Genomic DNA, 24,870 nt, shown 5'->3' on the forward strand with positions numbered 1-24,870 from the left:
GCATGAACTAATTAGGGCTAGAACTAGGGGTATGCAGGAGAGGCCCATGCCTTATATTTTTTTAATTGCTTCACCTAGAATTATAAACTACTTTCAGTGCACTCAGTCTGCCTGTTGCCCAAGTTTCCTTTTTAAGAAGATGCAGCAGATCATTTTTTAAAAATAATTCTGGGTGAAGCAGTTAAAAAAATCTAAATGTGAGTTAGATTCCTAATATAACAGCAGTTTAGGGGTGGATTAAGTACTACATGTATATAATTAACTTAATTGCATATCAAATCATGTCTTTAGATTTTTCTCTAGAAAAAAGCAAACAGTAAAATAAGGGGGTAAAAACTGAGGCCTGTATAGTAAATAATACCAATAAATAACACATTATATAAGAAATGTCCCATCTAGAGTTGAGACCCCAAGGTGCACATGTATTTAATTCAAATATCCAGAAAGCTTCTCTAGAATTCAAAATTCTTATAAAATCACCTCCTCTAACCGGGATTTCAACTTTTTCTATTATTTGGACTTTCAAATCCTTAGAGCCTCTAGAGGTGCAACTTTTTAAAATGTCTACCTAAGGGGGAATTAGAACAATCAAGTAGATATGTTACAGAATTCTACTTTTTAAGGAATGTATGGTATGATCAACATATTTTATGACAATTTTAGCATTCTAGTAAATATACCAGTCCTTTAGAGTTACAATTTCCATAATATCTCATCCTATTTTGTTTTTGCGTGACATTGGACCTAAAGTCTATACTTTTAAATATAACTGTGCAAGTTTTACACATTTTTGATCCACATGGATATGTGCCAACTGACTGCAAGCAATTCAACTGGGAATGCCCAGAAGGAGAATGTAACGTACTGGGAGCGAATTTATTAGCCAAGGTAAGTGCTTTGCGAGAGAAAAATTAGATTGGACGAGTCCGCAATATATCATTCAACTTGGGATCACCATAAAGTAGAGGAAAACATTTTTTAATAATATGGCAGATTTTTTGCTGAATATTCAGTTGAAAAATACATTTTTTTGATATTTAAAAAAAATTCTAACAAGGGAAAGGTCTGGTAATAACTCTTCAAATGTAAGTTTTTTTAGCCTTAAGGTATGCTGCTTGTATTAGATCTTTAGAATAGCCATGGGCATTTAATTTTCCCTTTAAATAAGTGGCCTGTTCTTCACATAACTCTAAATGGAGGAATTTCTGCGGTATCTTATGAACTGTCCATACAGAATACTATTGATGGTTTGTTTAGGATAGCAACTGCGTTCTCTCAAAACTCTATTTCCTGCTGTGAGTTTAGTGAAAGCCAGAAATTACATTACCCTGAAGTGTAACATCTAAAAAATCAGAGTCATGTATATGACATAGTGAAGTGCAAATTAAAATCATTAGTGTTAATAAAATCTAAAAAGTGTTGAAGATATTCAATGGAACCTTTCCAAATCATGATGGGGCCATCTATGTAGCGACCATACCAAATTATATTGTCATGGTAAGGGTTCTTATCCCCAAAAATGTGGGCCTGCTCCCACCAACTCATAAAGAGATTGGCATAGAAGGGAGTAAAGGAAGCTTCCATTGTGGTCGCAATCGAACAAGAAAAAATTGTGATTGAGCAGAAATTCAAGTGAAAAAAGTAAGAAAGCTTTGTGTACCATTTGGAGTGTTTTTTTAGCATTTCCACATTCACAAATATACCTTTATCAAGAGGAATAGATAATAAAGGGACTTAACATCAAAGGTAACCCAATGGTAGCCTCTTTGCCAAGATTGGGTGTTCAATAAAGTATGTAAATGTAAGTAAGTAAACAGCATCAACTTAGTCTGATAGACCACCATTGAATGATCCCACTGTAGCTACAATGGGTATTCCCTCTGGATTAAAAACAAATTTATGTATTTTCAGGAGGTGGTGAAATGTTGGAACTACAGGGTTCTCTGGCAGGAGATACTCTCTGTTTTTCAACCACCTGTCAAGACCGCCGGGAGCGCGAAGAGACGCATCTGCTCCAATCCAAGATGGCGGCACCCAGGCGGCCCACGTGGGCGCTGGGACGCAGGCGATAACGTCACTGTGGCGGCAAATTCCACTATAAAAGGGCGCCCAGGGCGACAGAATGGCGCCCAAGAATGGGATTCGTCTGCCAAGATCCTGGGTTCCTGTTTCCTGATTCCTGCTCCTAGCCTGTTCCTGTTCCCTGCCTGATTCCTGCTCCCAGCTTGATTCCAGCTCCCAGCCCGTTTCCTGCTCCTGCCTTGGTTTTGACCCTCTGCCTGAACTCTTGATATTTGTTCTTGATCTGCCTGCCCTTGAACTCTTGCCTGGACTCCGACCATCCGCTTGCTTAACCCTTTGGACACCGCAACCTTGCTCCCTCAAGAGGGCTTCCTCCTTGATCCTGACTACCTCCGTGGAGGGAGCTCCCAGCTCCCTGACACCACCCCCAAGCTTAAACCAAATGTTAAAACTGACTCAACTAACTGGTGTGGGAAGTTCTCGGCATATAAACTCTTCCACTAATCCAATCACAATGGCACATTGTAACTCTTCAAACAGGTGACATCTGAAGAAATTCACAGGGGTGTTGATTCTGTGTAGTAACTGTGATAGGATTATCCAATGTGTCATGCAACTCCTAGAAAGAGGTGTTATGTGTGAGAGTTGCATGAATGGACGTGTAGAGTGTTCCGAAACCGTTGGGGTACAGATGTTAGAACAGCATTGTATGTAGCAGTCAGGTGGTGTCGAAGGCCCCCGCCTCTGTTTAGGGATGGTTTCTCCACCTTGACATGAATTGCCTATTTCACGCCTCGTTCAAACCAGCGGTCTTCTTTATCCAATATTTGGACCTTGCTATCTTCAAAGGAGTGTCCCTTGTCTTTTAGGTGTAGAAAGACAGCTGAGTTTTGCCCTGTAGAGTTCGCCCTACTGTGCTGAGCCATTCCCTTGGTGAGCAGTTGTTTTGTCTCCCCAATGTATAGATATGTGCATTCCTTGCTACACTGGACTCCGTATACCACATTGCTTTATTTTTCTTTAGGGGTTGGATCCTTTGGGTGTACCAGTTTTTGTCTAAGTGTGTTGCTAGTAGTGATGGGCGAATTTGCGTCGTTTCGCTTCGCAGGAAAATTTGCGAATTTCCCGCGAAATTCGCAAAACTGCGAAAAATTCACAAAACGGCGCCGGCGTCTCGTTTTTGACGCCGGCGCCCGTTTTTTTCCGACGCGGCTAAATTTTTTTTGACGCCTGCAAATTTTTTCGGGCAAATTTTTGCGGGCGTTTCGCGAATTTATTCGCTGGCGGCGAATCGCGCAAATTCACCGTGAATTCGCACCTGCCGAATAAGTTTGCCCATCACTAGTTGCTAGGTTTGAAAAACACAGGGACGTGGTGTTTGTTAAAAATACTCCTGAGTTTCTCAGACACTCCAGCTACATATGGGATGACTATGTTTCACCTACTCATCTCCGGGCGGTTATTTCTATTGGTTTTCCTGTTGGGCTTGGTTGCTGCTGTTTTGAAAAAGGCTCAGTCTGGGTAGCCACACGCTTTCAAAGCTCCTCTGAGATGTTTTTGCTCTTTGTCTTTGGACTCTGTATCAGTTGCCACACATTCTGCCCTGTGGTGCAGAGTTCTAATGACACCCAGTTTGTGTTCCAGCGGATGGTGGGAATCAAACAACAGATATTGATCCGTATGAGTAAGTTTCCTGTATACTTCCGTCTTCAAGTTACCCCCCTCTTGGATGAATATCAAACAGTCCAAAAAGGCAAGTTTGTTCTTGTGGACATCTTCCCTTGTGAACTTGATGTTATTGTCCACTGAGTTAATATGTTCTGTAAAGGCCGCCACTTCATTGGAACTGATTTTAACCCAAGTGTCATCCACATACCTGAACCAGTGAGTCGGTGTAGTTCCCTGGAAAGTAAGTAAGGCCCTCCTTTCCACCTCCAGTGGAAGAGTTTATATGCCGAGAACTTCCCACACCAGTCAGTTGAACTGAAGAATCTGCTCGGATGAGTAGTGAAACTACTTCATTGATTACTCAGCAAGTCCAGTTGTTTTTAGATTGACCTGAACTAGATATGGTTTCCATTTTTTTCTCCATTTTAAACAGGTTCCTTCTCCCCTTGAAGGCCCCCCTGAAGCCACTGGGTTTGCTTCAACTGTTTTTACACCACTGTTCTCATTGTTCACACCCGATACAATTTATGCACCTTCTGAATGTTGGCAGGATGACTACTACAATGTACAAGGATGAAACCTTTAAAAGGTGTCAATGAGGCCAAAAGCTTTGGATCACCCTTTCTTTGGAGACAGAGTTTCCCATCCTCAATGCATGCCACTGACCAATATAAAGAAGTTTATTCTGTTGTTTTGACTCATAAAATTCAATGCATTTGCATCTTTTTAAGCCAAGGACATACCCCAGCACTTACTTTCACTTACTGTAAGACTAAACATGGTCTGCCTGGAATTTACCTTGTAAATATATTTATAGTGATGTTTTCCTCATACCAAAGCCTACATATACAGTATAAATACTGCTTTGTTGTATCTACAGATGCTCAGTGTCCTGTGTCGCTTCATCTGCTCAATATCAATGCCCTGAAGATACAGATAGAAACATATCTAAACAGGTATGAACAATACTTATTACTATGTCTTTAGGCAACTACAGAACAAGAAAAAAATAGATCTCAACAAAACCTACAAATGTGCATCTAGTATAGGTCAATCTAAAAACAACTGGATTTGCTGAGTAAAAATGAAGACGTTTCACTACTCATCCGAGCAGCTTCTTCAGTACAACTGACTGGTGTGGGAAATTCTCGGCATATAAACTCTTCCACTAATCCAATCACAATGGCACATTGTAACTCTTCAAAGAGGTGACATCTGAAACTCACAGGGGTGTTGATTCTGTGTAGTTACTGTGATAGGATTATCCAATGTGTCATGTGACTCCTAGAAACAGTTGTTATTTGTGAGAGTTGCATGAATGGATGTGTGAAGTGTTCTGAAACCGCCGGGGTACAGATGTTAGAACAGCATTGTATGTAGCAGACAGGTGGTGTCGAAGGCCCCCACCTCTGTTCAGGGATGGTTTCTCCACCTTGAGATACTAGATATACCATGACCTGGATGAATGAAAATCTTCATAGTCATAGTACAAATGTGTAAAACATTTGTAGGTTTTGTTGAAATCTATTTTTTCTTCTTTACTCAAGCTTTCTGAGCGATAATTCACAGGCACAAACAAAAGAGTAAAAACATTTTCAAGAGTATTGCTTCAATGTTCTTTCAGAACGTAGAATGTTACATTTTAGCGGTGCCAGTGAATTTTAACCTCCACTGGAAAGAATTTAATTCAAAGAAACAATTTTAATTCTAATAAACTGATACAAGTGTCAGTGGATTACAAGGGTAGAATGTACATTTCTCTGCAACTTGTCAGCTGGTCTTTATTTTCTATAGTTTTTGAATCATTTGCTTTGTTTGCCTCTTTCCAGCCTGCAATTTAAAATGTCTTCTGGTTGTTTGGGGTCACTCACCCTTACAGACAATAATCTATTTTTCTGTAAGCCTATTTTTAACTTCTTTTCTTTCTGTTCAGGTCTCTCATTCACACCACTGCATGGTTGCTTGGGTAAAATGGACTGTGGCAACCAGCAAAAAAAAATAAATTAAAAAACACAAAATGAGGAGAAGTTTCAAATTGTCACTGTTTTTTTATCATTATAAACCCCATGGTACCTATTATGCTTGAGCTCCAACGGGGTCTTCAGGATGAAGTAATGTGTTGCACATATGTATTGCCTAAAGGTGTAAAGTATGCAAGTGAAATATAAAATTTACATAAAGTACTATTTTTCAATCATTTTACATTTATTTGTAAACCTGAAGCAGAAATTGTCTGCTCTTGGTTTATATGCACTGCTGGTTCTCACTTTATATTTATATATATACTGTTGAAGCAATATTGTCCTCCAGCTGAGATGCCATTTGCCTCAATGCACTGCACTGTTCTGTGATTCTGCATTTTTACTAATCTGTTAATTTCAGAACTACGGGAGATTGTGGATGCTCACCTAAGGCCGATTTCAAAAAGTTTAAAGCCCTGTCTAAATGATTCAAGTAAATATGCAAGTGCATGTAATTTTGAAACAGGGTTTTTTTGTTACAAAGTTATGATCATAATATTGATAAGCCAATTTCAGAACTACGTACAAGGCCCCTGCCCCCTCCCCGGGCCCCCAGCTCAGTCAATAATACCAGTGGGCCCCCCGCCCCAGCCAAAAATTCACCTTGGGGGCCCGCGACAGCTGCAAATCCGCCTGCCCCAGATGTAAAGCTACCTGGTTCTCCTTCCCTCCCCGTGAACTTACGCATTTCTTCTTTCGATCACCAGCGGGGGAGGTCAGGAAGCACAGGAGCTGCTGGCTGTGGGGATCGGGTCTGGGCCGATCGGGTCTTCGCCGCACTTCGTCGCACTTCGCCAGGCGTAGTTTCGCCAGGGCTCCGCAAATTCACTAAAATCCGAAGTTGCGCACAGGGGTAGCGTAAGGTTGCGGAGTTGCGCTAGCGTTGATTCGCTATATAAAGCGAAGTTACGCTAGCGAAGGCTAATTTGCATACGGCGCGAAATTCAAATTTCAATGGAGGAATACGTATCTGCACTACAAATGCCTAGAAAACCTTCAAATCAGCAAATAAAAATTTTATTTTGCCCTACACATGTGCCCACTGTCTAGGTAAGTTGCCAAGAGTCAGGAAATGTAGGGGGGGAGGAAGGGGAGCCCCAAAAAATTTTCGATCTTTTTCAGCCTATCAGCCATCATGTAGAATACACGCCAGCGTTTTTTTAAACAATCCCTATCTACTCTATTGCGCTTTGCCAGGTCTGAGGTGGCGAAGGAAGTCTAGCGTAAAAGGTAGCGTTCAGTACACTGCGCAAGTTAGTGAATTTGCGTAGTTTCGTTGCCAGCGAAAATTCGCCTGGTGTAAGGTTGCGAAGTAACACTAGCGAAACTACGCCAGCGTTCGTTAGTGAATTTGCGCAGTAGCGAAAATGCCAAACGCTAGCGAATTAACGCTAGCGTTCGGCGCTTCGCGGCTTAGTGAATTTGCCCCTTACTGTTTTGCCAGTATACAGTAATAATAAAGTAAACATAAGGCAGGAAAAACGGCTATAGCACTTCAGGCAATCAGACAAAATCTGCATTTGGATCCACTACACTACTAAATGGAAATGGGCAATTGGATAATAAGATACAAACCAGTTAGGGTCAGACATCAGCGAACACTTTTATGATGTTTTCTTGCAGGTATCAATTAACTTTAGAATCAAACAACTTACTGACAATCAGGGCAATTCTGTTGTTAACATAAGGTGGGGCCCTATGCTCCTTGGTGCTCTGTCTAACTCCTTGAACCGTGAGCAGGAAAAGCTTTGCTTATAATAAAAATTGTTCTAAACTTTAAATTAATTGAGATGGTTATCAGCAGCTATCACATGAGATCTAAAGAAAATTGACAGCTCTCTACTTACTGGTTTCCCATATACAATGCAGAGCTCAAATATATTAATGTACCCATTAATAGATTCATCTGTTACTTTACTGTATTCATTGCAGTGTCCATCTCCCCTGGAAGCGGCAGCATTTATCTCCCTGTCACATGATCATTGCATTTCTGTGCCCATTAGCAACTGGCTGGGGTGAGACATAAGCACCGCAAGATTGAATAAGACACAGCTATTACTGCATGGGGTTTTATATTCACAAAACAGCCTCTTAATATGCCTATAAGTTGGGAAGCAATAACTGACCTGGTGACAGTGCTGAGAACACATTTACCTAGGGAACAAAGATATTTGACTTACAGATCTTCATTTCAGTCAATATGGCAATGTGGGATTTTTGTACAATCCATTTCAACTGTTAAATGTTTTTATAATGTGAAGCCACCGTTCTCTATCTTCTCTCTAGGTTCTTTGAAATAAGGCCTCACAATGTTTGTAAGTGAAACCGAATGGGTAGGTATTACCATATTTACATTTTAACTTATATATTTCGCACCCCCTCAGTTGCCTGAGGGGGTGGAACTTTATTAGAAATTCTGTATTGAAGTCACAACTCATGTATTATAAGGGATAATGTACCCCCTACTGTAAATGATAAGGATATTAGAAGTCACTGAGGGGTTGTTCTGTGACCATATAAAGACACAAGGCTGCAGGCTGAGTTATACAGGGAACTCTGAGTATCACTCATGTATTATAAGGGATAATGTACCCCCTACTGTAAATGATAAGGATATTAGAAGTCACTGAGGGGTTGTTCTGTGACCATATAAAGGCACAAGGCTGCAGGCTGAGTTATACAGGGAACTCTGAGTATCACTCATGTATTATAAGGGATAATGTACCCCCTACTGTAAATGATAAGGATATTAGAAGTCACTGAGGGGTTGTTCTGTGACCATATAAAGGCACAAGGCTACAGGCTGAGTTATACAGGGAACTCTGAGTATCACTCATGTATTATTAGGGATAATGTACCCCCTACTGTAACTGATAAGGATATCAGAGGTCACTGAGGGGTTGTTCTGTGACCATATAAAGACACAAGGCTGCAGGATGAGTTATACAGGGAACTCCGAGTATCACTCAGGTATTATAAGGGATAATGTACCCCCTACTGTAAATGATAAGGATATTAGAAGTCACCGAGGGGTTCTGTGACCATATAAAGGCACAAGGCTGCAGGCTGAGTTATACAGGGAACTCTGAGTATCACTCATGTATTATAAGGGATAATGTACCCCCTACTGTAAATAATAAGGATATTGGAAGTCACTGAGGGGTTGTTCTGTGACCATATAAAGGCACAAGGCTACAGGCTGAGTTATACAGGGAACTCTGAGTATCACTCATGTATTATAAGGGATAATGTACCCCCTACTGTAAATGATAAGGATATTAGAAGTCACTGAGGGGTTGTTCTGTGACCATATAAAGGCACAAGGCTGCAGGCTGAGTTATACAGGGAACTCTGAGTATCACTCATGTATTATTAGGGATAATGTACCCCCTACTGTAACTGATAAGGATATCAGAGGTCACTGAGGGGTTGTTCTGTGACCATATAAAGACACAAGGCTGCAGGATGAGTTATACAGGGAACTCCGAGTATCACTCAGGTATTATAAGGGATAATGTACCCCCTACTGTAAATGATAAGGATATTAGAAGTCACCGAGGGGTTCTGTGACCATATAAAGGCACAAGGCTGCAGGCTGAGTTATACAGGGAACTCTGAGTATCACTCATGTATTATAAGGGATAATGTACCCCCTACTGTAAATGATAAGGATATTAGAAGTCACTGAGGGATTGTTCTGTGACCATATAAAGGCACAAGGCTGCGGGCTGAGTTATACAGGGAACTCTGAGTATCACTCATGTATTATAAGGGATAATGTTCCCCCTACTGTAAATGATAAGGATATTAGAAGTCACTGAGGGATTGTTCTGTGACCATATAAAGGCACAAGGCTGCGGGCTGAGTTATACAGGGAACTCTGAGTATCACTCATGTATTATAAGGGATAATGTACCCCCTACTGTAAATGATAAGGATATTAGAAGTCACTGAGGGGTTGTTCTGTGACCATATAAAGACACAAGGCTGCAGGCTGAGTTATACAGGGAACTCTGAGTATCACTCATCTATTATAAGGAATAATGTATAATTTACCCCCTACTGTAAATGATAAGGATACAATTTAAATTGTATATAATAGTTATAGTTATACAGGTCAGGGAACATCACAAACATCATGAACAGTTTGTTGTGCCCTATATATAGAAACAGTGTCATTTTTGCTGAGGTTTTTACAAATTCCATTGAAATATTATGCAGCGTCATTTGTCTGCATATCCGTCATAGGGGCAAATTCACTAAGATTCGTAGTTGCGCCAGGCGTAACTTCGCCGCACTTCGCCGCATTGCGCCAGGCGTAGTTTCGCCAGCGCTCCGCAAATTCACTAAAATCCGAAGTTGTGCTCAGGGGTAGCGCAAGGTTGCAAAGTTGCGCTAATGTGGATTCGCTTAGCGAAGCGAAGTTCTGCTAGCGATGGTTAATTTGCATACGGCGCCAAATTCAAATTTCAATGGAGGAATACGTAGAATCACTACAAATGCCTGGGAAACCTTCAAAACAGCAAATAAAAATTTTTTTGCCCTACACATGTGCCCACTGTATAGTTAAGTTGCCATGAGTCAGGAAATGTAGGGGGGAAGGAGGGGAGCCCCAAAAAATTTTCGATCTTTTTCAGCCTATCACCCATAATATAGAAAAAACGCCAGCATTTTTTGGGACTTAGAAAAAATTTGAAGTTTTTTTGAAGCAATCCCTATCTACTCTATTGCGCTTCGCCTGGTCTGAGGTGGCGAAGGAAGTCTAGCGTAAAAGGTAGCGTTCAGAACAATGCACGCGTTAGTGAATTTGCGTAGTTACGTCCATTGCGCAAATTCGCCAGGCGTAAGGGTGCGAAGTAACACTAGCGAATTTACGCCAGCGTTCGTTAGTGAATTTGCGAAGTAACGAAAATGCCCAACGCTAGCGAATTGACGCTAGCGTTAGGCGCTTCGGCGCTTAGTGAATTTGCCCCATAGAGTGAAGCAAAGACACTGTACCACATGAATCCCACCAAAAGAATAAAAATACAAATCAAACATAAGAGTTGCTACACAAAGTGCCACAGCCCACAACACATTCAACATCGCTTCTCTAAATACAATCCATGAACTGCACCCAGGTGATATGTGATATGTTTCTTATTGTTATATATACTGTATACATATCAGAGTATTTCACATTGCTTTAATGCTGATTATATTTGCTTGATGTACATTTTTTTCTCTTTTTGTATTTAAGGTTGAGACACATATTCATGAAGAATACTTACCCTCTAAAGCAATTCCAGTAGCTGACAGGCCACGATTTCATAGGCCATGTAAGTTGTGGAAGTGTAAGCTCAGAAAGCCATGATTGTACACATATATGTATATTTATAAATTCATTAGTGGACAGCACCTCTTTCCAAAAAGCTAACTTGTAGCTGCCCCTGTGCTCGGGATAGGATACATATACAAAAAGAACGAAAAAACAGCACTAAGGGTCTTATGGTGAAAAAAAGCTTATATTGTTACATGGGGGTCCGTTTAGTAAAGTGCGGTAAATCTGACTTTAAGTTTCCGCATGTTATCGCTGAGAATATTTTTCCGCCAGAATATTCGCAGCGACTAAGTTTACTAAACAGCGATGCGCTCAGAAGTCACTTCGATCACTTGCGGTAACTACGTTAACTAACCTGGTTACGTTAGCGGTAATTTTAGCGAGTTGCGAATTTTCTCATGACAAATTACATTTTTGCGAATATTTATGCTATAAAATAGTCTTGTTTTATGGCGGTTATGATGGCAATTTTTTACTGTGACATTTATGGCCAGAAATGCACCTTCAAAACTCATAAACTTTATTGACTGATGATTATACCATCCAACAACATCACCAGAGTAACACCAATCAAACATGTCTGCATCATATAAACCCTTCTGCCAATAGAATCATAGGAACAAGAAATGATACCAGTCAATCTCTTTGCTTCATAGAAATGCACAGTGTAATGTAGCCAATCACAATGAAACCAAAAAAGCGTAGAGGCCGACGAATCCTTGGACTGTGATGGCCGCTGCCAATAATACGCCTCTGAGCTGAAACTGCTGCTGTTGCAACAGATATCCTGTCAGCAAAGAATGATGGGTAAAAAAAAAGTATTATGGGATATTTCCTGCCCCTTGAGAATATTCTGGTGAAAAAATACTTCAACGCCACTACATAGGTGGCGGTAAAATATTGCGAATATTCTTGCGTAAATTTTGTCTTTTGCACATTTCACTGTTTAGTAAACCAGGCGTTAATGTGTATGTAGCGTTATTTTCAGCGAATGCGATAACTGGCGAAAACATATTTTTGCACAAGAAAATTCGCAAATTTATATTTACCGCAGGTTAGTAAACTGGCGAAAACATATTTGGCGACAGATTTGTCTATATATTTTTATCGCACTTCAGTAAACGGACCTTCAAAAAGGTCCCAATAGGGTCCGAAACATTGGTTTTACATACCATGTAACAATACAAGCTTTACCATAAGTCCCTTAGTGCTGTTTTTTCGTTCTTTTTGTATAGATATATTTATATATATTAGCGTTACTCATATACAGTGCTCTTGCAGAGACGAGAAATGATTCTCACTTGGAGCTTATGATGAGCTACGAGGAGCTTATGAAATACTACTTGAGGCAGGAATTCCTATGTAAATAGTGATGGTTGAATGGAGAATGGAATATACAGAAAGGTGGAGAAAAGTAAAGAGCAGAGGGAAAGTGGGTCATTCAAAATGAGGGTAGGTGGAAATATGGAACAATAAAGATTAAAAAATGGAACAGGTTAAAAATATGGGATGTGAGGAAAAAAAGGTAAGAGGAGCACATGAGAACAGAAAGTTCTAGAAGGAGAAAATAGAATAAGAGGGAATCAGAAAGAAGATAAGAACAAAAATACCCAGTGCCTCTCAGTATATATAATTTGTCTGGGGTATTAGTTGGCTTACTTGTAATGTGCTTATGGTATAAGTGGCCACTCTCTATTACCATGTAATGTCTTTGGGGTGCTAGTATCCACTTTAGTGCTGGAACATCTCACTCTAAAATGTAGTTGGAGCTGTATTTCACTGGATATTTGTCTTGTGGTTCAGAAGCCACTCATAATATTGTGTTATATGAAGGTGATAGTATGTTTTCACAGTATAGGATGAAGATGACACTGACAGTGTACACACAGCTGTCTATCCGGCAGTGATAATATACTATGTACATGTCAATAGTGGGTCCCAACAACACCCATGGATAAGTGATGGCTGCCCTTACGTGCTCCTTGTACACCACTGAAAAGGATTCTTGGCAACCTAAATCTATATATCTAGTTGTACAGAATTTGCTTCCAGGTGTAATATCCCATACATTGTCATCCTCTATTAGACTACTATCCTAGGAATAATCCTAATATCTGGTTATTGTTGGTTGTTTGACCTGGAAAAAATTTGAAAAGATGCACTTTAAAGAATTTGAGTTTTTAGAGGGCGTGTCCTTCCGTTGCCTCTGGTTTAAAACTTTTTGCAACAATATTGCATTACATAATTTGTGGTTTCACATTAAAGGAAAACAAAACCCTAAAAATTAAAATGTCTAAAAATGTCATATTTTATAAAGTGAACTTATTGCACGAGGCTAAAGTTTCAGCTTGTGAATAGCAGCAATGATCCAGGACTTCAAACTTGTCACAGGGGGTCACCATCTTGGAAAGTGTCTGTGACACTCACATGCTCAGTGGGCTCTGATTGGCTGTTGAGAAGCTAAGCTTAGGGGTCGTCACTAATTATCCAGCAGAAAATGAGCTTCCCCTGTAATATAAGCTGATGCTACAGGTTTGCTAATTATTAAATTCTGATGCTAATTGCACTGGTTTCTGTGCTGCCATGTAGTAATTATCTGTATTAATTACTAATCAGCCTTATATTGTGACATTTCTATTCTATGTTTACTGTATATTGTGAGTGGGTCCCTAAGCTCAGTAAGTGACAGCAGCACAGAGCATGTGCAGTGAATCAGCAGAAAAGAAGATGGGGAGCTACTGGGGCATCTTTGGAGACACAGAGCTTTACTGCTAAAGGGCTGTGGTTGCCTTGGGCTGATACAGAAGCACAAAACATTATGTACAACATTTCAAGCTACTTCTTTAGTTAAGCTTTAGTTCTCCTTTAAGACAAGGCTCACTTACACTTTGTAAAGCCTGCAGTAATATGTTTTTCCTTGTATTATTCCAGTCCAAGCAGAGCCACCACCATACAATTTCTCTGAAGCAGACATATCATTTGTAAATGTACCTCCACGTAAGTGATTTCTAATAAATAAAAGCTCTATTATTGCAAAACACATGATTTAAGAGGAAAGAATTTAAATGTATGTAACATGTATAATGTAGAAAGGGAACGCAGCACTCCAATGAAGAAAAATAAGCAAAAAAACAAAACCATTGTAATAAACGCTTGGTTTTAGTCAACAAATCATTCACGAACACACCCGGTCCTCTAAATAAATGATTTTGCCCGGTGCATGGATCCCTAGGGAGACGGCCCTCCCACCTGACTAAGGGGAAACGCCCCCGAAACGGTGTTGATCCTTGAATGACCTAATAAACACAAGGGGCATGTTCTCTGGTTGAATTGCCTTTGACTTCCAGTACCCATTTTTCTTTGCAAAGTCCATACTATGTAACATTGAGAATTTAATATAATGAAAAATCAGGTTTATGTACCACAAAAAGATGTAACCTTATATGGTATGACCTTTTGTACAGTCTGTGGTTGAATTTGTTTCTTCTATCATTCCAGCCCAACCTGTGCCACCTCCACCCATTGTAAATATGGTAGAGGTTGTAACAGTAAGACCAACAATAATCTGGACTTCAAGTAAGTGATTTTTTTTTTATAAATGTATAGACTATCATAGCAAAGCATAGGATTTCTCATAAAGCTATTTATATGTTGGTAATGTAGAGTTTTTGCATGGCTAAAGTAAGAAATTCTAATCGCTTGTTTTTTCCATCTGGGCATAGGGACCAAGGCATTACAGGGGTAGTAAACCCTTCTGCACTGCACTGGTCAACCAAACTTTACTCAGTTGTTGTTGGACTACACATCCCAGAGTTATGTAATATATATAATGAAGTTTGGAGCATGCTGGGAGCTGTAGTCAAACAACATCAGGTTTGTGTTCTTAAAGCACATTGCACAAAAAACTTTCCCCCAAATCTTAACAGCCACGACTGCATTAAAAAGCGAAAAATCCTCCAATGAGAATCCCAGCTGATCTGTGTAAATCAGGCTCCATGTTCTTTGTTCCTGCAACTGGAGTTGGAAGCTTTAAGCCCAGTTTCACAACACTGAACAAGTCTGTCCTTTATCCCCATGTTTGATTCCAGTGTCATATAATGAAGACAAAAATGACACATGGTGGATTCAACATTTTTATTTGTCAGTTTTTTTGCATTTTTAATGAAGTTTTTGATCAGTAGAATTCTCATTGGTGAATGTGATTGCAGGCCTCATCCAGGCCACACAAATTTCTGTGCATCACTCTCTAAATCAGTGCTGTCCAATTTCAGAGATACAGAAGGCCTAAATTTTTCTGGCCTACATGGTGGAGGGCAGATAATGGAAGCCTGTGTTAGCCACTCCCTGTTTTTAAACCATACCCACTATAAACCACACCCATGTTACCACAAGACCATGTCCCCATTAATTATGGTAGCACACCAAAAAACCAAACGGTTGGTTCTCACTGCAGGGATATCACTCATCACTCATATGTGAAAAAAGTTAGTCATATTAAGACATACTCTTAATTCCATATGCCTCTTCTTCCCCTGTGGATAATTCAGCACATGATTAAACACATTAGGGGCCCCTAACAATAATTTTCAAATGCTAACATGTAGAGCAGGGCACACACAGGTAGAGTATGGCACACAAAGACAGAGTAAGGCACACACAGGCAGAGTATGGCACACGCAGGAAGAGTATGGCACACACAGGCAGAGTATGACACACACAGGCAGAGCAGGGCACACACAGGCAGAGTATGGCATGCACAGGCAGAGTAAGGCACGCACAGGTAGAATGAGGCACACCCAAGAACCATAGGGCAGGCAGAGTATGGAACACACAAGGAGAAAAGGGCAGGCAATGGTTGGTGCTCACTGCAGGGATTTCACTCATCACTCATATGTGAAAAAAGTTAAGTCATGTTAAGACATACCCTTAATTCCATATGCCTCTCTCTTCCCCTGTGGATAATACAGCACATGATTAACACATTAGGGGCCCCTAACAATAATTTACAAATGCTAATAGGTAGAGCAGGGCATAAACAGGCAGAGTAAGGCACACACAGGCAGAGCAGGGCACACACAGGCAGAGTATGGCACACACAGGCAGAGTATGGTACACACATGCAGAGTATGGCATGCACAGGCAGGGTAAGGCACACCCAAGAACAATAGGGCAGGCAGAGAATGGAACATGCAAGTAGAAAAGAGCAGGCATAGTATGGCACATACAGGGAGCATAGGGCAGGCAGAGTATGGCACACACAGGGAGCATAGGGCAGGCAGAGTATGACACATACAGGGAGCATAGGGCAGGCAGAGTATGGCACACACAGAGAGCATAGGGCAGGCAGAGTATGGCACATACAGAGAGCATAGGGCAGGCAGAGTATGGCACACACAAGGAGCATAGGGCAGGCAGTGTATGGCACATACAGAGAGCATAGGGCAGGCAGAGTATGGCACACACAAGGAGCATAGTGCAGGCACAGTATGGTACACACAGGGAGCATAGGGCAGGCAGAGTATGGCACATACAGAGAGCATAGGGCAGGCAGAGTATGGTACAGAGTGTGGTACACACAAGGAGCATAGGGCAGGCAGAGCATGGCAAATACAGAGAGCATAGGGCAGGCAGAGTATGGCACACACAAGGAGCATAGGGCAGGCAGAGTATGGCACACACAGGGAGCATAGGGCAGGCAGAGTATGGCACACACAGAGAGCATAGGGCAGGCAGAGTATGGCACATACAAGGAGCACAGGGCAGGCAGAGTATGGTACACACAGGGAACATAGGGCAGACAGGGTATGGCACACACTGGGAGCATAGGGCAGGCAGAGTATGGCACACACAGGGAGCATAGGGCAGGCAGAACAGAGCAGGAGACAGGGAAAACCATCAGGACCACTCTAAGATGTACTAGATTCAATGACACAGTGCTGGTGCCCCATCAGCAGTTTTTATGAGTGTGAACAGATGACCAATGTGGGCAGTTTCAGTCTGGGTCTCAGGTGAGAACAGTACAGGGCTTTAGGGTGTGAACAATAGAGATGTTACAAGTGTGAACAATGCAGGGGGGATTACTTGTGTGAACATCAGGCAACCTTTCATGTTGGGGGCCCACACAAGGTTGGGTCACGGCCATGCTCTAAATCATCACTGCCCTCAGATTGTCCCACTCATGTGGTGAAATTCACCCATGAGTTAGCCCATTTCGAGACACTAAATACTTATTTAGTCTTTATAAGAAGATTTAATTTAGAAATACATTTATATTCATAAATACAAAAAACTGTATGTATACCTAAACATGTATTACCTATTCATTATTTTGTAAACAATTGTTCAACTACAAATGTAGCCACTAGCCACATTGTTATATATGATTCTGTTGTATTGTTAATTAACGAATGATTAAAATAAAGAATAACTGTTGAACCCTAAGAAGAACATTTTTTATGCCACTGTTGCTTTCTCTGTTAAGGAAGGAAGAAGGCTGGCTGGATAACATCATGTCTAGTATTGTGGCTGATTTGTGGAATACTTGGCTGGCAATTTGGTAAGAGAAGCTTTAGTAATGATTTATGTTATTCATCTGTGTAATCTAAAAGCACTGCCATAGAGGCAGGTTATTTAAAAAAATCTTTATATTTGTTATTTTAAGAAGAAAAGAAGAGAAGTGTGGAGAAAGAAAGAGAAGATAAAAGAAAAAGTTGGAGGGCTTGAGTGGGGTGTTTCACCTGGTTGTCTAAAAATGGCCATACATGGGCAACGTTGGTAGCTAATTGACCATGTATGGGGCCCTTCGACTGATTGCTGACCAAAAATCATCCAGATGTTGAGCAGGCAGGTTTAACAATTTTGTAAGACCCAACGGGTCATCATTGTGATTAAGTCAATTGTCTGGAGAGCTAAACAATCAGATCAGCATCATATCTCCTGGTTCAAGGTGGGCATATCAGAAATATCTGCCTCCCAACAGCAGCCCAGAGCACACTGAGCATGTGCATGGCTACCGGCCATCAAAAGATGGTTACCTCCTGTGGACAATTATGAAAGCATACACCAGTGCTTTTATGAGACTTCCCAACCACTAGGCTGGTGCAGTTAAGTTCAGAATGTTTGTGTTCAGTATACAGAATACAACATTTCATGTGGGCAATCCTCACATAAGTTTGGTATTGTTCTAAGAAAACATCCCACAGTTGGAGTGTAACACTAATCTGCAGGGTTTAAGTCTATCCCTTAGCCAGGGAAGGATTATTTCTTCCTTTTTTTAATAGATCCAACCCCTCTAGTTCATTGTTGGAGTAAACAGGTTTGGTGGGATTCTCATTGGAAGATTATCTTGTATATGCATGTAGCTACTCTGGCAATTTAAGAATTCAAATTAGACTATTTGCCACCTAAAACTTGCCGAATTACTGTATACGTCAATGGGAGAGGTCCAGGGATCAATTTGGAGATGTTTGTAGCCTTCCTAACACTCAAGTTTTTTTGGGGGGGTTTTCTATAATTCGAATCAAAGTCGATTTGCGTTTTCGATTGGTAAAATTTATCCGAGTTTTAAAAATTCGATTTCTTAAATAAATTTCCTCTAGTCGAATTTCGAATTCAATCAAATTGAAGGGAGTTGAAAAAAAACATGAATTCAAAATTCGACCCTTGATAAATGTGCCTCTAAGCATTATTTGCATGATTGTGTCCCAACATAGCCATTTGAAGCAGAAGGTCCCTCCTGGTGAGGGTGACGTATCACTAAAATGGTATTGCGTCCTCCAACCAGAATTTGGGGTCTGTTAACCCATACCTCCAGTGGGGGAAATTATATTACACTGATAGATGCCCTTTAAATGGGGAGTAAACCCATCAGGGATGTATTCTTCCATAATAAAACTTTTCCTAAACTTTTCCACAAATCTCCACAGTAGCGACTGCTTTAAACTGCAAAAAATCCTCCAATGAGAATCCCGGCTGATCTGTGTAAATCTGGCTCCATGTTCTTTGTTCCTACAACTGGAGTTGGAAGTAGTGATGGGCGAATTTATTCGCCAGGCGCGAATTTTCCGGCGAAGCGAACCGGCGCAAATTCGCCCATCACTAGTTGGGAGTTTTAAGCCCAGTTTCCCAGCACTGAACAAGTCTGTCCTTTATCCCCATGTCTTAATCCAGTGTCATGTAATGAAAAAAAAATGACACAATAATCTCTGTATGTAAAATAAGAGCAAGATGTCTGACATGGTGGCGGGATTGAACATTTGTTTTTTTGTCCGCTTTTTTACATTTATAATGATTTTTTTGATTCTCATTGGTAAATATTCATGCATCTATAATTACCATTTTTGGCAACTTCTAAGGAAAACTAGGGGATGCTGTGGGATGGCGTTATGACTTGTTTACATCCCCTTTAAGTGGAGGCCTATCTCTGTGGCAGAATAACAACACTATAAGCAGAAAGGTCTCTGCCTATATTATGGTGAGGGGGGCTATTTTGGTGTAACTTGTCAGAAGAAACCCTAAAATAAGTCTCCTGCTGCTTCTTCTGTTCACTTCCCTGAGTTTGATAGATATTGTTTTACTTTTCCTCCCTTTGTAAAAATGTAACATTGCCCATTTCTTTACAACAGGGAAATAACCAAATTGAGCAGATGGCTGTGATCATTTCAGGAGCTCTGAACTGGTTCAATGGGCACTGTTTCTCTCTATCCTAAGCACCATCTCTTGTCTGTAGAAGTTGCTGATGACTCTTCTCTTTCGTCTGGTCCGGTGTGCTCTGAAATTGAAGATGTCCTTATTTTCTTTATTCTTAAAAAATTGTATTTCAAAAATATATACAGATGCAGCCACTTTGGTTTGTCTGTTTGACACAGAATAACTAAACACAGATATCCCATTTATCTCATTTAACACAGAAAACTGCGTCACAACATCCCATCTAATTAAGGCATTCACCATTGTTCACAATGGTGCTTTGGTATGCTAATGGAAAGGTTAAATGCATTAAATGAGTTAAGATGACTTTAGATAACGCAGTTTCTTCAATTAACCATGAGTCATGACGCATTTATCTCACAAATCCAAGTGGCTTCATCTGTAATGCCAATCTTTCTTAGCCTTTTATGTGATTTTGGGGTTTCCATGTTAAGAATAACTGACTAGAGTAAAGGAGCATCATCTTTTCTAACCTATTCTAAGAACTTTGGTAGAAGGCCTGTTGAAGGAGATAACCACCCTCCTTTTTCTGATTCTACTATCCTTATTTTACTCCCTTTTTCCTTTCCTGATTTCACAGGCATTCTCAAGGAGGCCATTAAACTTGTTGCACTGAATGATTGTCCCATTGATCTTTTGTCTACTGCTAAAATCTCCAGAGATAGGGTTTTTAATTTTTCCATACCAAAATTTTAACAACTTGAAGGTTTGTCATTCATCCTACTAATGCTCCTATGATAAATTATGGCACTAACTGTAAGTCCTTGTGTTAATTACAGAGAACTGAGTTGGTTTATTGTCAAAAAGAGATATTCTTTGCCTTTTTTTACTTGATGACTGAGAAGAAGCTTTTATTTTTTATTAAACTATATTTCAGGAGGGGTTATAACCTGAGCTTTATTCACCACGGTGACAAATAGAAAACTTTAAGAACTAGATGTAGATATTTTGATCACTTGGTTATGCACTTTGGGCTTTGTAATGCTCTGGCCACCTTTCAAGTTTTTCATTTGTCTTTATGGTATGTTAGAAAAATGTAACAAACAAGGGAAAGTTGTGCTCACCACTAATTTTTAAAACCATTAGGCTGGGCTGCATTGAGGCTGTGACCACAAAATACATATAGACAAATACAAGAATCCTCTGCACTCAACCCATTATCAATATGTTTAAGACAGAGACATTTTGTGCATACTGCTACTGAAAAATGCCTTACCCTTTAAACAAAACAGGGATTGTTTGTCCATATATTGCAATATATTTAAGCTGGCCAACTACGTCACAGTCATTCCATATCTGGCCAGTCCTACGCTCAATTTTATCTGATTCATTAAGAATTCTATTGCTTCATTATACATTTTACAAAGGGACTAAGTTTTACCTGCAACTTACTTGCTGCTTTCAAAGTAAAACTCCCAAACTTGGCTGCCCTTTTATTAGACACCAGTGGGATCACCTGACTATATAAATCCCTGTTTTGTTTAAAGGGTAAGGCATTTTTCAGTAGCAGTAGCACAAAATGTCTCAATGTCTTAAATATATTGATAATGGGTTGAGTGCAGAGGACTCTTGTCTATATGTTAGAAAAATATGAATTTGAGTCATACCAATTATATTTCTCAGCTGTGAAATCACTTGAGGGTTTAGTTATGGAAAGTGATTAGGTGGAAACTATTTTGCAATGGGCCTACTATTTAAAAAAAAGCCCAATGCATTTTTTCAGGTACACAATTTATTCATCTGTTCCTCTATTGTTTCATCCACTACCCATCTGAATCATAAAGGGGTTCTTTTAAAAAGTTGTAGTCACATTCTGAAGGTGAACCAGTGTTAGTGGTACTGATGCAACTGGATATTTAGAATATTTTGGTGAGGTTTAGAAACTACAATATACTCTAAATGTACAGTATGTGGCAACAAGTTATTCTATAACATCTTTCCATAGCTTACTACAGTAATGAAAAGAATACAGATTCTGAAAAAATCATAGGATGTATATTACTTATATTTAGAACACTTTTGCAATTGTATGATACAATGAAAAAATACATATTTCATGTTGTAATGTTTCCTTTAAAAAATACAAGTAAAGTGTTTGGAATGAATAAAGTTAGCCTACATATGTATTTAATATAAGCTTCAGCATACTGAAATAAAAAGTTGTCTAAATATAATCAATTAAAAATTCAGTACTGTTTCTGAAATAAGTTTATCTGCAGCTATTTCTCTTCAATTTCTCTTCATGCAGCAGTTGGGTGTAGGATATTCAGTTAGATCCAATATATCTTATAGGGGGGCTCCTTTTGCCTAGAAGATGTATCAGAGCTCACTCTATTAAAATCACCAGACATCATGTCTCTCTATATGCAGGATCTGTGCAAATGGCAGTTATTTATTAGCTTTAAGCAATAAAGGGCCCCAGTGGTTTTTAAATATGAAATGGGTTTATTTCTTTACTGAAAAAGTAGGCTTTATTATATACAGTATTTATAGGCTTTACATATACATTGTTCACAGAACACTTTTCAATATAATTTCTATACAACAATAGAGCAAGGAGGTCAAGGGGATTGGATTGGAAGAGGTAGTGGAGTCGACTGTCTCAAAATGTTATTTTCCACTTAAAAAGAACAATGAGGAAAGGAGAAGGACAGGGGTTTAAAGTTTCTTCTTCCTCTATGCTATTGTGAGTGTTAAAGTCCCAGAGCAGGCTGTGAATAGACCCAATGCAGTTTGGTTGTTCATCTTCTCTTTCCTTAGAATGAGATAAAATGTCCTTAACATATTTCATCAAGTGCATGGCTTTCATGATTGCCCCTTCTATATGGGTGCCCTGAAACAATCCAAAAAACATTGCATAGCTCTAATTTCATTTTCCAGGAAACTAGCAGAGCCTGTGCAAGTTGGCAATCCCATAAAATGTGCAATAAAGTTTCCTCTTGAATGATGCAGTGGGGGCAATGCTGTTATATGCACAGGTTACAGGCACTTATGAAGGTTCTCAGGGGGAGTCTTGGATAGCCATTCATGCAATGTCCTTGTGCTTCTTTGTAAGTCTGCTTTTGCTGTGACAGATGGGAGCCCTGAAATAGACTCCAACAAATCCTAGGCTCAGATCTAATTGGATTTGGTTTCCACAAGTTGGCCTTGACTCCATCCAGTTGTTTTTTCTTTGCAAACTTGCTAACATCCAGGTTAAACCAAGGGGTATGTAAGTTATAATGGTGGTAGCTGTCCCACATGTCCCACCCCTGCACACCCCAGAGTGGGAGTTATAAAAATGAATCCAATTAATGAAAAAATAGTCGATACCTGTTTTTACTGCAAACGGGGTGATCCCAAATTTTATTCCATGGTGCTCACAACACTTCAATTGATTGTGAGCACCATGGAATAAACTTTGGGATCACCCCGTTTGCAGTAAAAACAGGTATCGGCTATTTTTTCATTAATTGGATTCATTGCTGGCGTGTGGCTGGGCCAGTGCCATATACCTGCCTCCCCTGTATTGACTTTGTGTTTAGTTAAAAAATGAGACATGAAGCTGCCAACAGAATTCTTGTCCTCTCCAGTGAACATTTGTCCTCATAGGTCTGGATAAACACTCTCACAGATGGCTAATCAGCACAGAAGATGGCCACATCGTCCATAGTGTAGTGAACACTTGATCTGGGATCTGGAAAGTCCTGGTGATGTGATCCCTCTGATCTCTGTATTCTGTTAGATACACTCTGCAAAAAACTCTATGCAACAAACAAAAAAAGCAGAAATGACAGAGGGCAGCCTTGTCTGACCACAGAGAAAACTGGAAATAAGTCAGTGTTCCAGCCATTCACCAGTACTAGCATGTTACTGTCACAGTATGGACTCCCTCAGTGAAAGAGCTTATTTGACAAAGTAAGGGATTATTAAAAAAAAACTGTATATGTAGTTTGATTAAACGTGTTTAGATTGCACTGTTCAGATTGTTAATATGTGTTTGATTTTGGCTGAGATAGGTGCCCTTTAAGGTAGTGTTATGACATCTAAGTAGAGATAGCAGACAGACAGGAGGAGATCCAAGTTAAGAGTTCTGGGTTGAGATCTGGAGAGGAGAGATAGTATTTTCAGCATAGAGGTAGTATTGTAAACCACACAATTTGATTCTTTTGTAGAAGGAGGAAATAGCGGAGAGCTAGGTCAGAAGTTATCAAGATTGGAGGGGTCAAAAGAGGGTTTTTTCAGAACGGGGGTGACAAGAGCATGTTTTAGTTGAGAAGGAAAGATACCAGTTAAACACAAGAGATTAAATTGATGAGTTAAGGCTTTGATTAGAGAGGGATTGGCATTGTGGAGAAGTTTGGAAGGAATGGGATCAAGTGAGGTAGTAAGGTGAGAAGAAGCCAAAGGTTTTGAGACTGCCTCATAAGTCACAGGGTAGAAAGAGCACAGGAGAGACTGGGGAGTGTGGAGGGAGGGTGGTGAATGTCTAGGGGGTTAAATAGTGTAATGTCACTTCTGATGGTGTCAATTTTGTCTCTGAAGTGCTCAGCAATATCTTGAGCAGAGACAGATGTGCACTGAGGGAGTGGGGAAGGGGAATCTGCAGGGCTGATTTGCAGCTCTAAAAGTCTGATTCTAAGTGGGATTTGCGTCAGAGATGCTTAAGTGCACTTGATTGCCTTTGGAGAGCTTTTGTATGAGCAGTATGCCAAGGATGAAGTGGTTTGGGTCTAGAGCATTTAGTTTTGTCAGGAACAAGCTCATTAAGAGTGGTGGTGAATGCACTGTAGTAGACAGATATAGCCAGATTCCAATTGTAAATTTAACAGAATCTGGTAAATATATGATCCAGAGAGAAACCATTGGTGTGAGAGGGGGATTCTGAGCACAGAGATAAACCTAGGGAGGATGCTAGCGAAAGAAATTTAGAGACAGCAGAGTTATTAATATTGTTAACGGGTAAATTAAAATCACCTTATATGATGGCTGGGACGTCAGATGAAAGGAAATAATAGTGCCATCCCCTATGCTGGGCCTGAATTTATATACAGCTAATGGAGAAAAACCAAAGCCCAATTGACTACTAAATCAATTAGCCAGTGATCAAAAGGCAGTGGACACAAATGTGTCTTTGAGATATTTATCACA

The sequence above is a fragment of the Xenopus laevis genome, chromosome 2L (assembly GCF_017654675.1).
Source record: "Xenopus laevis strain J_2021 chromosome 2L, Xenopus_laevis_v10.1, whole genome shotgun sequence".
Classification (NCBI taxonomy): Eukaryota; Metazoa; Chordata; class Amphibia; order Anura; family Pipidae; genus Xenopus; species Xenopus laevis.